This window comes from Alexandromys fortis, unplaced genomic scaffold (assembly GCF_014885135.2).
Source record: "Alexandromys fortis isolate MF-2015 unplaced genomic scaffold, M_Fortis_MF-2015_v1.1 scaffold_97, whole genome shotgun sequence".
Taxonomy (NCBI): domain Eukaryota; kingdom Metazoa; phylum Chordata; class Mammalia; order Rodentia; family Cricetidae; genus Alexandromys; species Alexandromys fortis.
In genome coordinates this window covers 224,012-237,623 of record NW_026067981.1, presented here as the reverse complement: position 1 = coordinate 237,623, position 13,612 = coordinate 224,012, and the positions used below count along the sequence as shown (strand labels likewise).

Below are 13,612 nucleotides of genomic sequence, written 5' to 3'. Positions count from 1 at the left end.
AGAGATATGAAGAATGCCTATCTAACTGAAATATCTCTCTATATATCTAGAAAATCTAATTAACATGACTACAAGCTTAACTATTAGCGATGATTATCCATTAACAACCTATATTTCCTAATTATACATTACATTTTTAAATGAACTACACAATCACAGTACTTTAATCAAGATCAAAAATACATATACATATAACAAAATTGACCATAAAATCCATACCAATGCAAATTATTCATATCTATATCAGATACCTGTCCTGTGGGGCTTCCTGTATGCTAATACAGTGAGTTGCCTCTGTGTGTCTGGTCTAATGGGCGAGTCTTCCTTCAAAGGAGGGCTCATAACTATTCATTTCTCTTACACACCCCTGTTTTGGCACAGGACATAGTGCATAATGGATGTTTAATAAAGTTTTGTTATGTAGAATTTGACGTGTTGCGGGCTCAAAGTCATGCTGTGTGAAGTCTACTCTGGTCCTGAGACCAGGAAGCCCAAACTGGCTTCCTGAAAAGAGGAGTTCACTGGATTTGGATTAGGAGAAGAGATAGTGTATAACTGGAAAGCATTTGAATAGGCAAAGTGAGAAGAGTTGCGTGGAGGACAGAGAAGCCACAGAGCTAAGCAATCTTCAGGTTTCCAAGCGGATTGGTGGAGCTTTTGAGAGGGGCTGGTGGACATAGGGCCCGTCCCTGGGCAGAAGGAAGCTGTAGAGATCCCGGAATAGCGAGATGGCATTTCCAGAGTGCAGGAAGAGCAGCACGCCGTGCGGAACGAGGAGCGCTGAAGTAGGAAGTGGAAGGGACCAGCGAGGTCAGGGATGCTTGGTGGACAGGCATCAGGCGAGAAGGTCTCAGACAAGCATGCAACTGTGGGGGGAAAGAAGAAAGAGTGACTCTTACTTGCTTGCTTCTCAAACACACAAGATCTATTTAAAATAATCAAATAAAATTTCAGAACTGGAGAGATGGCTCAGAGGTTACAAGCATTGGCTGCTCTTTCAGATGTCCTGGATTCAGTACCCAATATTCACATGGTGGTTCACAATCCTCTGTAACTCCAGTTCTAGGGAATCTGATGCCCTCTTCTGACCTCCACTGGCACCAGGCATATACCAGGGTGCACAGACATACAAGCAGGCAAAGCACCAGAATACATGACCTAATCAAAAAAAAAGTCTAAGAATAAATATTTATACACATATTGTAAAAAGTACCTAGAATGTATGAAAGTTTCCATAAACCAGAAAGTCAAAACTTGAAGCCGGGGAGATAATTCAGTTGGTAAAATAGTTCAGCAAAAAGACATTCAGTTCGTACCTTAAGTTCTGCTGTGAAAAGCTGGGTATAGAGGCATCCACGCACATATAATCCCGAAGCCGAGAAGGCAGGGACAGGAGCATTTCTGGGGAACATCAGATGAAGTGAGCGATCCTGTATAAAATGAAAAGGTGAAGGGCTTGAGAAGACTCTGGACGTTCTCAAATTGACAGCTGGCCTCCATGTGCCTGAATTCACATGTGTATATCCACTTACATATGTACACACACACATATGTAACAGGAACATCCACACACTGACAAAAACTAACCACAAAACACGCAAAAAAATATCCAACTTTCCTTAGGAAATCTAAAATAATATGATCCTCATGTTTAGCAAACTGAAAATGTTGACACTTAAATGCAGTATTCATTGGGAATACAGCTCAGTTGACAGAGTGCTTGTATGTGAAGCTCTTTGGTCAATCGCTGGCATCTTGTAAACCAGGAATGAGGATGTTGATCTGGCATACGTGAGAAGTGGAAGCATGAGGGATAAGAAGTTAAGCCTAGCTTCAGCTACATATTGGGTTCAAGGCCAAGCTAGACTGCACAGGATGCTGTTTAAAAATCAAACAAAATTCATATAAGCCCTCGAAGAATTTGACAACATCATATTTGATCCAGTAAGTTCTTGCAAGTTACCTTAAAGAAATAGTTGTTTGGCACCAATATTTAATTATAAACATGTTTATTACCATTTTATCTATCAGCAGTGCAAAGTGGGACACACAGTTTCGCTGAGTTGAATAGTCAGACGTCTGGAACGTTGCCACCTGTGTTGAGTGATGCTTGGCCGCCCCCTTAAATAGCTCTCAGCAAAGCTGTCTTAGTGGTGCCTGGTGCCTTGTGTTGAGCTCTCGCACAATGCGTATTTTCGTGGTTATTCCTATAGTCTAATCTACGGCATGTATCGCTCTTTTACAATTGCACAGCCTCTTCTCTCAAATTCTCAGCATCATTGCTGCGGAGTCTCATTGGCATGCCTCAGATTATCTGCTCGTCCCTCTGAGTTTCATGCATAAATATTTCACTGTTCCTCAAAGAATCTTGCTTTCCAGTTGACTGATGTTGAATCAAGTGTCCTTACTCTCCTCTCAAGTCTTTTAAAGCAACAGTTGACTGTGTTTCCAAAAATGCATGGACTGCTTGAGGTGCCATAAACACACTCAATGTTTTCAAACCTTTGAATGCTCCATTTTGCATGAAAGGTCATGTGATTTGTTTAAAGCTATAAGTTGTGTAACTCTAACTCCAGTTATTTTTTTAAGATTTTATTTTGCAACGTTATGTGTATAAGTGTGTGTGTCTGTTTGTGGCTCTGTGTACATGAGTGCAGGTGCTCAAGGAGACCAGAGGTTTGAGATCCCCATGGGCCTGGAGTTACAGAAAAAGTTGTGATACAGTTGACATGGATATTGGGAACTGAATTTGGGTCCTCTGGAGAAGCAATATGCTCTCTTTACCACTGAGATATCTCTCTAGTCCCTTAACTCTAGTCTTTAAAACCATTAACTATGTTCTTCAAAACTTAGATGATTTCTTTAAATGGTAAAAGAATCCATTAATGACCATGTTCATCAGTTATAAATAAGTTAGTAAATACTAGATTTTACTTTTACAGGGTCCCATTATATATCACCTAGGTTGACCTCAAAGTCTTGATACCCCCCGTGTCTGCTCCCTGAGTGCTGGGATTGCAGCTGTGCACCACAACATCTGGCTTTAGAATCTAGCTGGGTGATCATTGGCAAGCCATGACCTTTTGATTCCTGGGAAGTGGTCCTAAGTATTGTCTATTTAGACAGATAGGCAGATAAGTAGATATGCTAGATTAGAGTAAATACATAGTAGGGAAATGATTAAAAATGTAGAACTGGTTTAATAAGATGATCAATTATTTTACTTCACCTCTTAGCACACATAGAAAAAAATGGGTCACCACAATTAGTCATTGCTTGTTTGATCCTGCCTTCAATACTGCCAAGAACCAGAATGAAGTAAGAGAAGTTCTCTTCTTAGTTGGTAGGTATAGTTAAACTTATTAATTGCTCAGTGAAGTATGATGAGTAAAAGCTCAGAGTCAGAAATTGGGGTTCAACCTGAAGATACAAAACGTAAAACAGCCAGCCACTGGCTCTTACCTTAATCTTAGTCCAAAAAATGGTGATCCTGCCTCTAGGAATCTCCGAATGAGACTGGGTGTCTGAGAGCTGTCTAGTCCTGTTTTATCTTCTTTTCTAGGGCTGGGATTAAAGGCGTGCACCACTGGGATTAAAGGTGCATTTCACTGTGGCTACTGGGATTAAAGGTGTGTGCCACCATAACCTCGTCTGCAAGGCTGACCAGTAGGGCTGTTTTACTCTCAGATCTTCAGGCAGTCTTTATTTAGTAAAATACAACCGAAATGCCACTACAGCTCAGGCTCAGTTTAGTCTGGTCATGGGACTTCTCTTCTTTACTAGGCTTGTTTTCTCCCCTGAAACCAAGGCTGTACATTGAATATATTGTTAAAAAAGTCTTTAAAGTACTAGCAAGATGGCTTCTGTTTTGTGCTGAGATTGGAGACATGGGTGCCTCATACCTTATGGAAATGTTTTGTATCTCATAAATGTACACAGAAAGGATGGACAAGCTACCGAACTAATGACACTAGGATAATTCACTGAAGACTCTAGTCATATACCGAGAAGACTACAAAGGTCCCAGGAAACACCGTGAAGAACTATCCCCATGGCCATCCTGCCTTTTTCATAGGCACAGACAGACAGATGCTCATTCCACGGTTAAATAGTTTTCCTGTTTGCAAAATGGTGCTGCTCCTGCAGTGTTTGTTATGTGGGTAGTCCTAATATGTTGGTTAGCAATCCAGAACTTAAAATTCTCACATTCTAGATATACCCAGAGACATCCAGATAAAGCAAAGTACATATGTAGTCTATGAAAATCTTTCTGCTAAGCAATATGGAGGTATTTGTTAAATTCATCTGTTTCCCTTCGCCTAAGGACCAACCAAAGTAAACTCTTTCCTGACTCTTTCCTAGCTCCATTCAGCTCCTGCTTCTGTGTCCATCTTATTCTTAGAGCCAGAAGAAGCAACTCTGAGGAGGTGCAAACTCCAGAATGTCTGAGAGGGCCCAGAATATTCATAGTTTAGTCTGTGTACCACAGGCAGCATTCCCAGCCACACAAAAGAGAGATGTCACCTGTTGGAACTTGGGTGTCTAGTATTTATTTACTTATTCATTTGGTTATATAAAACACTCTGGTTCTTGGCATTTTACTTCCCTTCCAACCCATAGGTTCCACTTTGAGAGAGAGTCAGCCCCAGGGGTTACATTCTTCAGATTTCATAGTTGAATCTTGCTATTTGGCCTGACTCAGCATGGAGATCCACAGAGCTCAGACAATTACAGAAAATCATGCAGAAGAGAATGGCAGTTGCGTTCAGGCCCCTGCTTTGCCCTGTTATAACACAGGGCTTCCCTGAGGATGTCAGATGCCTCCGTTGGCATCTTGTGAGTGCTAGGTGTTTAAACCATGCAGAGTTACACAAATTAAGAAACCTGTTATGCACCATTAACTTCTTCCTAATGAAGAGATTTTGTTGCTTCCTGGCTGTGTAGATTGTCTTCTGGAGAAAAAAAAAAAAGGTCATCAAAGCAATCACTGTAATTTAAAACATTTGTGCTTGTCTTTTGATATGGGCTCCCTAGTGAAGTCACTGACATTTTCTGTCTGTCTGTCTGTCACAGAGGGTCCTGTCTTATGGGAGGAAAATGGACATCAAAGCAATAACTGTGATCTAAAGCATTTTTGCTTGTCTCTTGCTATTCCTAGTATTCCCTAGTAAAGCCGCCGACATTTTCTGTCTGCCAGAGCGCCCCTCCCAACAAGTGGTTCTTTTCAGGCTTGCCCCTAGCTTTCCCAGAGGGCAACTCCCTGTGACTTTGAGTAAATGCCAAAGTATATTTCTGTATGTCACAATCTCTGTTTCAAGTCAGAGTATCTTGATCGTATCCTTCATACTCAACGGAAAAACCGACTTCGTATTTTCACTTGATGGGAGAGTAAATGGGGAGATTGCATTTGCTTTATTTACAAAGGTTGATTTTAGGAATTGTCATCCCCAGGGTCCACCCGACCCCACTGTCTGCCTGCTTTGAGACAGTCTCAATGACTTACAACTTACCAATTAGTCTAGACTTGCTAAGCAGGGAGTGCCGAGGAGATTCTCCCCGTCTGCATTACCCACTACAAGTGTGTGATACTGCACTTGGCATTAGAACACAAGCTCTAGGAAGCAAACTTATCCTTGCAAGGCAAGTGCCCAGGAGTTACTAATTTTTGAGTAGCTCTTTTGTTTCCATGAGCATCATGGTTTGCATTTATTCCCTCTTCTCATTCTTAAAAAAAAAAATCCAAAAAAGTGAAGTTCAACTAAGTTACAATAATAACGCATCAAGACCCCACCAAAAGTTTCAGTTGTTGAGCAAGGCAAACGTTTATCATCTATCCAAACTCTACTGTCGGTCATCAAGTGTTCTTCGTCTCATAAAGTCAAATCTCAGTTTATAAATCTGGCTGGTGAGTGTCGACAAAAAGGGACCAATGCCATTAAAAATAAAAAGTTATTGTTTCTCACGGTTTTCCTGGAAGTGAGGGGCATGACTCACTGCAAGGACCATATGCCACCCAAGTCAGTCAATCAGAAGAATTAGAAGCAACAGGAAAACAGGCCCGAGGTTTTCATTGTATTTTCTGAGGATTCAGTACAGTAGGTCAGAGTCAACAGATCAGTTCTGAGTTCTGACTAGCTTGGATAGGGGTTAGTCTTGGGCCTGGTAGTCTCTAGTTGCTTGTTTTGTACCCCTGGTGAGATCATGAGAGGCGGATACTGGCTCTGTACGTGAGAGTTTCCCATGGGAGGTGGCCGGACGTGGACACGGGATTAGCTGCTTTGGAATGTCGTTTCTCTGGTGCACTTTTCAAGGCTGGTCTCCAGAAGAGGTATAAACAACTTTGGCTGTTAATTTGGCATTGTGATTGATTAATGGAAGCTCCTCGGACAAATATAGAATCTATGAAAATCCAGAACACATTTCAACACCTGGCCCCTGAGTTTAGCATAGCTGAGCAGAAGAAGAGAGAGCAAAGCTCCCTCTGGGGACTTTACAAATGTCAAATCTGTCTGTCTATAACCATGGCCAGGGTGCTCACAAGACCTAGAAGATTCTACTTCTGATGTTTGCTGAACGGACACATCATCAAACTGCCTTCTACGTATTTATGATTACAGCCATAGACTAGTGCTGTCTCAGCCCTGGTGGAAGGAGCTCCGTTTTACAGTGGGCTGAAGTAAATGAAGACACTGTTAACTGGACCAAGTGTTGAGAACAAGTGACTATTAGGTGTTCAGTCTGAAATGTGACATCTATATCACACTGCCCAAGGCTTCGGGAATGAAACACTACAGAAGAGATTGTGAAAAGATTGTAAGGCTCAGAAGACAGGAGACATATTGTGAACTACTGTCTTCTGGGTATGTCATGGCCATTGTGATTATGAGCGCTCATGGCTGTAGCTACCACACAGAACTTGCACAAAAAATAATTCATAAAAATAGGATGGGGGCTAATTGGAGTAAAAAAAAGAGGGGCCATTAGAAGTGGGAGATTGATAAGAGGGAAATGGGTGAGATATAAGATCACAGTACATTTTATACACATATAAAAACTGTAAAAATGTTATAAAGTTTAGAGTCGAGAACTCCATAATGACCACTTGTGATTTCTATGCTAATTTCTGCCTATTGCAAAAGGAAGCCTCTCTGATGAGAGCTGAGGGATGAGCTGATCTATGCACTGATCTTCACATCTACCATATAAAGATATGAACTTAGAGGGCAGTTTGATACTATGTCCCTTTAGCAAGAAATAGCAGTAGGTTATTTCCTGAGGTTTACAACCCATCTAGCCCCAGGTTCTCCGTTCTAATAATGGTGCCAGGTATTAAAATTGAAAGTGGTGCTGACTTTACAATCCAATAAATATGGTATACTAAGACCCATCAGCTTGTATAAATGCCACATTGTATGCTATGAGTATTATTTATCAATGAAGATTTTATTTATTTAAGATGGTTCAGCTAAGTTTCTAGGAATCAGATGGATTCCAAAGTTTAACAATTGGGACACTGATATAATGTAAGGGAGAGTTCCCGACTTTACAGCTGTGTTATCAAGCTTTAAGCATGAGAGCCTTGAAAGACTCAAATAGCCTGGAAAACCACTGCTCTCAAAGGCTTTGAATTTCTCTCTGAAAACAAAGATATGAAGAACATGTTTGTCACCAGCAGGTACTTTTTTGGTGAGACAGCTCAGTGAGAGCCTGGTCTGGCATCCCCAGGGTCACCATACCACATTACTGCCAGTCTAGTTACCTCAGTAACACATCTGGAGACGCATCTTCAAGACAACGGATGAGAACAGGCGAGGTGCAGGCCGACGCCGTGGTGCAGAAAGTCCCCATTGAGCACCACAGTGAGTTCCTGGAAACTGTGTCATACAGCAGACCAGTATGCGGTACTCACATTTTGGCAGACAAACAATGCTATATTTCAAGTACAGGCTATGCAGCCACCAAATACAACTTCACTCAAACATATGACCAGACGACTTTTGAAAGCAAAGATATATACACTACAGGCCCCATTACAATTCCAGAACAAAATATGCCAATTTATAGATTTTCTATAAGACATGCAAACACTGAGTTTGGTTTGAATCTGAATAATATTTTCATGAAGCCTAACTCACAAATTGTATCTTCACTGCTTCATAACCATGATTTCCAACATATCCTGTTCCTTGTGATTAACCATTCTATTTGAAATTTTAGAATGTAAGTTTTTTAAATATTAACCAGATTTTTCAGGTCTCTTAGAGGACTGTCTGAGGAAATCTAACAGATGTGTATGTTGGGTGTATGTGTGCATGTGTATGCATATTGCATTTTACAGTTTTCTCAGCATTAAATACACATTTTCAGAATTATTCAATAGATTCATTGTCTACAAGAAGTGTATGAGAAAATGGTACATATGTGTACAATAGGGCCAAATATACCCGTCTAGAATAGGGACAGCTCTCTCCAGCAAGAGTTGTCTCTAACAGGGAAATGGTAGATGTTGTCTGTGGGCTTATAGTCAGTTCAAGAAATATGAGAAAGTCCCTTTTTAGGCTTTGCAGTAGTATCCAACAGACTGATTTTTTTTTCAATTACTGTGCACCAGTTCTCTTAATTTATATATTTACACATAAAACTATATCTGTTAATGACCCAGTGACTACATTTATAGATATATAATCAAGAGTAATAAAGAACACATCTTCACAAAAATATGTTCAACAATGTCCATTACTGATAAGAGCCAAAATCAACCCAAATCCTCATAAACTGATAAATGTGTGAATAAAGTATTATATACATATGTGTGTGCATGTATGTGAATGTGTGTGTGAATGTATCAGAATATCATCTGCCATAAAACATATATAATAGCATAGATGAATCTTTTTTAAAACTAAAATTTATTTGGGTTGTATATGAACCTATGTCTGTGTGTGTACATGTGAACCATAGTGTGCAGGTGGAGGTCAGAGGGTAACCTTTTGGAGTCAACTCTTTCCTTCCACCACGTGTGTCCAGGGGATCAAACTCAGATGATTAGTTTTGGTGGCTGATATCTTTACCCACTGAGCCATCTCAACAGCCAACACAAATGAATCTTGAAAGCAATAATCTTAGGGTTCCTAGCATAGTGGAGCTAGACACAAAGGACTGAATATTGAAAAATCCCCATCCAGAGGGTAGTGAACAGGGTGGAGCAGAAGTGGAGACAGTGATGAAAAGATATGAGGTTTCTTAAAGTGTGAAGGTATTCTAAAATGTATTGGAAAAAAATGGTGAGCTACCAAATTATAGACTTTGAATGACTCAGTTATATTGTATGCGGATTGTATTTCAGTGAGGCTGAAGTAAAATTTCTATAACATCTGCCACAGCTCAACACTCCAGAGGCAACACAAGAAGAATTTTCATATTATATGTTTTCATTTCAGGCACAAAAATATCATAGCATTCCTGGCACTCTGGTGTCAGGGAGGGAAACATAACTGAATAGTCTCAGGACATGTGGGGCTTATTTTTGAGGAGGCAAGATTTACTCCAAAAACCACCAAGAGGCTAGTTTACCACTTGGTACTATTCTTAAGACTTGTTTGTTTGGTTGGATCAGTTTGGGTTTCTTTTACATGTTGTTAAATCATTTTTTTTGTTTTTATATATTGATTTCACAGATCTCATTAAGTAAATAATATAGTCCAAATACTATGTATGTAAAGGATGACTGCCTTTTCATCTTCAGTTTTGTCCCAAGCCATCATGGTCCTCAGGGATAGAGATTAAGACGTCCTGAGAGCATCAGTGTCAGGGGCATGCTGGGTGCTGTGAAGGGTTCAGTGAAGAGGTTAAGAAGATACTGATTGGTTTATAAAGGACTATTATTAGATTTCTTGTCTAATGACACTCATTATCTTTGAACCATAGTTTGATCTTCAGTGAAAAGAAGAGGCAGCTGAGGATAGAGTTGGTAAAGTCCTTGCCTAGCAGGCACAAAGCATTGGGTTTGATGTCTATTATCACAAAACTGGGTCAGGGTGGTACACACCTCTAATCCTCACACTTGAAAGGTTGAGACAGAAAGATCAGAAGTCCAAGACCATCCTCACATATACAGCAAATTCCAGGCCAGCTTAGGTTTCATGAGGCCAAGGTTCTAAAAATTATTTAATGGTGAACAAAATATAAAAGAGATCCTAGATTTTTCCTCCCCCCTCCAGGACTGTATCCTAGTTCTGTTGCAGAGAGGTTCACTGCCTTCAGCTTAGGAAATGTTTTCTTCTTTCTGTTGTGGAAGGAAAGAGAATCAGGTGCATCTTAAAAGAGAAACCGCCTTTCCTATTTTCTTAGATAAATAGTATTTCTTTGCCACAGGTGATCTGATACTCAAGGTTTTCGTGGTGAACAATTGTTTCCTTACCCAGCATGACACGTGTGTCAGTAATCACTAGTGTCTCTGGGCAATGCTGCTAGGAAGGGAACTTCCACTTATTCCCAGGAATTCTCAGGACTACATCCTTTCCCTGCTGTGTGAAAATTCATTTGTAGTTTTGTGAAGAAGAAAATTAATAATGAAACTTGAATTATCACCCATGATGTTACTGGTTTCCATTTACCTCAAGACTCATTTATCTCTTGCCATCTCTTGGCATTTGATCAAAACCCAAAGGATGCGAAAATGAGTCATGGCTTTGTGAGTCTTACTTTCTCTATCGGTAGCCTTTACCTTCACGGCGGCTATGAGTGAGAGAGAAGGTGTGTCTCTTAGCCACTCTTAGCCAGTAACAGAGGAAGTGAAGGGAGCTCTTCGAAGCCCAGGACAAGAATATGCATTTGTTGTGGTGACTACCTTGGAAAATGAAAGTTTGATACTGTTTACCTGTGATAGTTTGGTTCTCCAAAGTTGACTTCTAAGAGGCAAACAAAAAAAAATTTAGCATGGTTTGTATGGAATGCATTCTTGAGAAGACTTGAGAAGACTACACATGCTATTCATTCTCGAGACCATTTACTCCTGGTGCCACTGGACAACAGCCAATGCATGTGTATGTGTGTGCATGTATGTGTGCATGCATGCATGTATGTTATGGAGGGGGACCCAAAAGTGTCTTCCTTCTGTAAGAGTGGCTATGTTCCAGATGGGGAACCAGAAGAGTCTTCTGTGGCTATGTTCCAACCTGCAGATGACAAGACTGCTCTGTGGAACCAGAACCAGGAGAATCCATCTCATAGAAAATGTGAACTTGGAGATTCCGCATCATAGAGACAGGTGGTGGTGGCATACACCTTTAATATTTCTCCTCATTTTGAATCTGACTCTCAGGTACAACTGCTTTGACCAATAGCTTTAAGGCACCTAAGGAGATTCTTCCTTGGGGTGGAGCTATAAACTTTCATATGAGAATTCCAGCTACCTTCTGTAGATGCCTGGATGGGAGAGGAAGAAGGCTCAGATGCAGTCTCACAGATGCTGCTGCCATGACAGTTGGTATGGGAAGGAGACTATCCTGGCCTCTCCAATCTGATGAACTATCTGTTAGAAACCAAATATGCTCCATGAAGAATAGGTAGATATCCCATCCCAGGTACCCGATTCTACATAACTGTGAGGTACAAGCTACTCTGAGGTTTAGGTTTGAGGCTAGTTAATTATGCTGCAATAGACCATAATGAACTATAGTAAAAACCAAGTAAATAGATACACAAAATGCAATTAAGCAGGGTATGATTAATAACCAATAGCATTTCCTTCTCTGTCCCCTCTCCCTTTCTTCTTCCTTCCTTCTATTCTTCCTCTCTTTTCTCTTACTTTTTCTCATACCTTCTAAAATATGTCAATGACTTGGCAAATCCTGCAGTTCTCAGCATTCAGCACTCACAGTCTTTGTCCTGTCCATTCACAGTACAGAGCGAAATCAAGATGGCATCATTTCCTGATGGATTTCTTGGCTTTTCACTTTTTCCCCAAGCTCAAGACAGCTAATAAGTCATCCTGACATTCAAGACTTCAGTTTGACGTATTACTTTTGAAACCTTGTCTTTTCCCATTTATAAATACATCCTGGAAGTACTTAACACTAACCTATAAACTGTTAGGTTCTTGGAGAAAGGGGTGGATTACAACAGTCTCACCATCAGGGAGATTAAATAGAGTGGGAACAATGTGACAGTGAAGGAACAAACAGAAGTGTCCCAGAGGCAAGAGTCTGAGGCTGTGGGAGTGACGAGTAAAGAGATCCATTCTCGGTAGCAAGGTCAGGGAAGGTCCTGAGAGACATGACACCAAGACCACGGTCTAGTAGACATGATGTCAAGGCTGTGAGATGGATCAAAGCATCCTTCTAGGTGGAGAGGGAACTGGGTGGTGTGGAGACCTGGTGGAAAGGAAAGGAAGTCCAGTGCTTGGCCTCTAGGTTAAGATGGAGGAGCAGATCTGCCATTGGGTGTTGACACCCGCCTCTAGGGATTCTGAGAGGGCAAGGCAGGTTGGGGATCATGCAGGCCATTCACATGGGAGGCTCTCTGATGTTCTCTACTTTAGATTTTGAAGGTGGCACCTCTAAGATTGCTGAAGGATTGAGCCCATTGGGAGAAAGGAAAAGATAAAGACTCAGTCATCTCCAAAACTTGGAGATTCCTGAATCTCCAAGCAGAGAAGGTTTTGCTTTTTTTCTTCTCTGTGGAGAATATTACAAGCAAAACTTTTTGTTGTTGTTTTAAGAGAGGATCTCAGTATTTAGCTCTGGCTCCTCTGAAACTCACTAATTCAGGATGTCCTCAAACTCAGAGATGTATCCAGGTCACACTCCCACCCCAACCCACCACCATTTACCCCCTGCCAAGTACTGGAATTAAAGACTCGTGCCCTTGTGCTCGGCTTGAGAATTTCGTACACATGACATCATTTGACCTCTTGTATAGCCTTATAGTTTATTGTGTGTGTTTCAGTACTAGTGGAAATTCAGTTCATTCCTGAGAAAGCTTTGAAAGAATTGAGAATCTCAGTTTTATGCAGTAATAATGAACATTTGTTGAATCAGACTAAGAATGATTGCAGGTGTCATGAGTTTTCAAAATTATAGCTATATAAACATTTCTAGTGATAGTAATGTTAAATACTTGGAAATGACAGACAACAAAATATAATATATATAGTGTAAATATAATATATAAATATAATGTATCTAAGTATATATATATATTAAAGTTTATGAATGGTTTTCTTTAAAAAAATAAATGTCTTGACATTCCCTTAAGTGACTTCTATAGAGTACTAACACTTTGAATGCTTCTAGAAAACAAAATGCCCTTGTCAGTTTTTGGAACCACTTCAATCCCATCTGGGAAACACACAGAACTCAGAATCCCATGGACAGCACTTTTTTTTCTTGTTTTCCTAATGATAATTTGCTTCTGAACTCATTTGAAGACACAGAGTACCTACTACATTCCTCCAAAGTACTATCTGCAAAAGAACCCCAGGAAAGCAGATCCAACTAATCTTCCAATATCAAATGGTCAGCCCTGAAAACATATGCATATAAATAACATAAAGACCAATCAGATTGTAGTTATGTGTTTAGGAATACATATGTCTACACATATACACACA

General features: G+C 40.3%; 1 long non-coding RNA gene across 1 annotated transcript in view; it reads left to right on the top strand.

The window, feature by feature from the left end:
- LOC126511320 (uncharacterized) overlaps window positions 1-11,253 on the top strand; it is a 40,883-nt gene extending 29,630 nt beyond the window's left edge. The window contains exon 4 of the long non-coding RNA XR_007594660.1: window positions 11,139-11,253. This is a non-coding gene — a long non-coding RNA (uncharacterized lncRNA). The remainder of the gene's footprint in view (window positions 1-11,138) is intronic.
- Window positions 11,254-13,612: the final 2,359 nt, after the last annotated feature.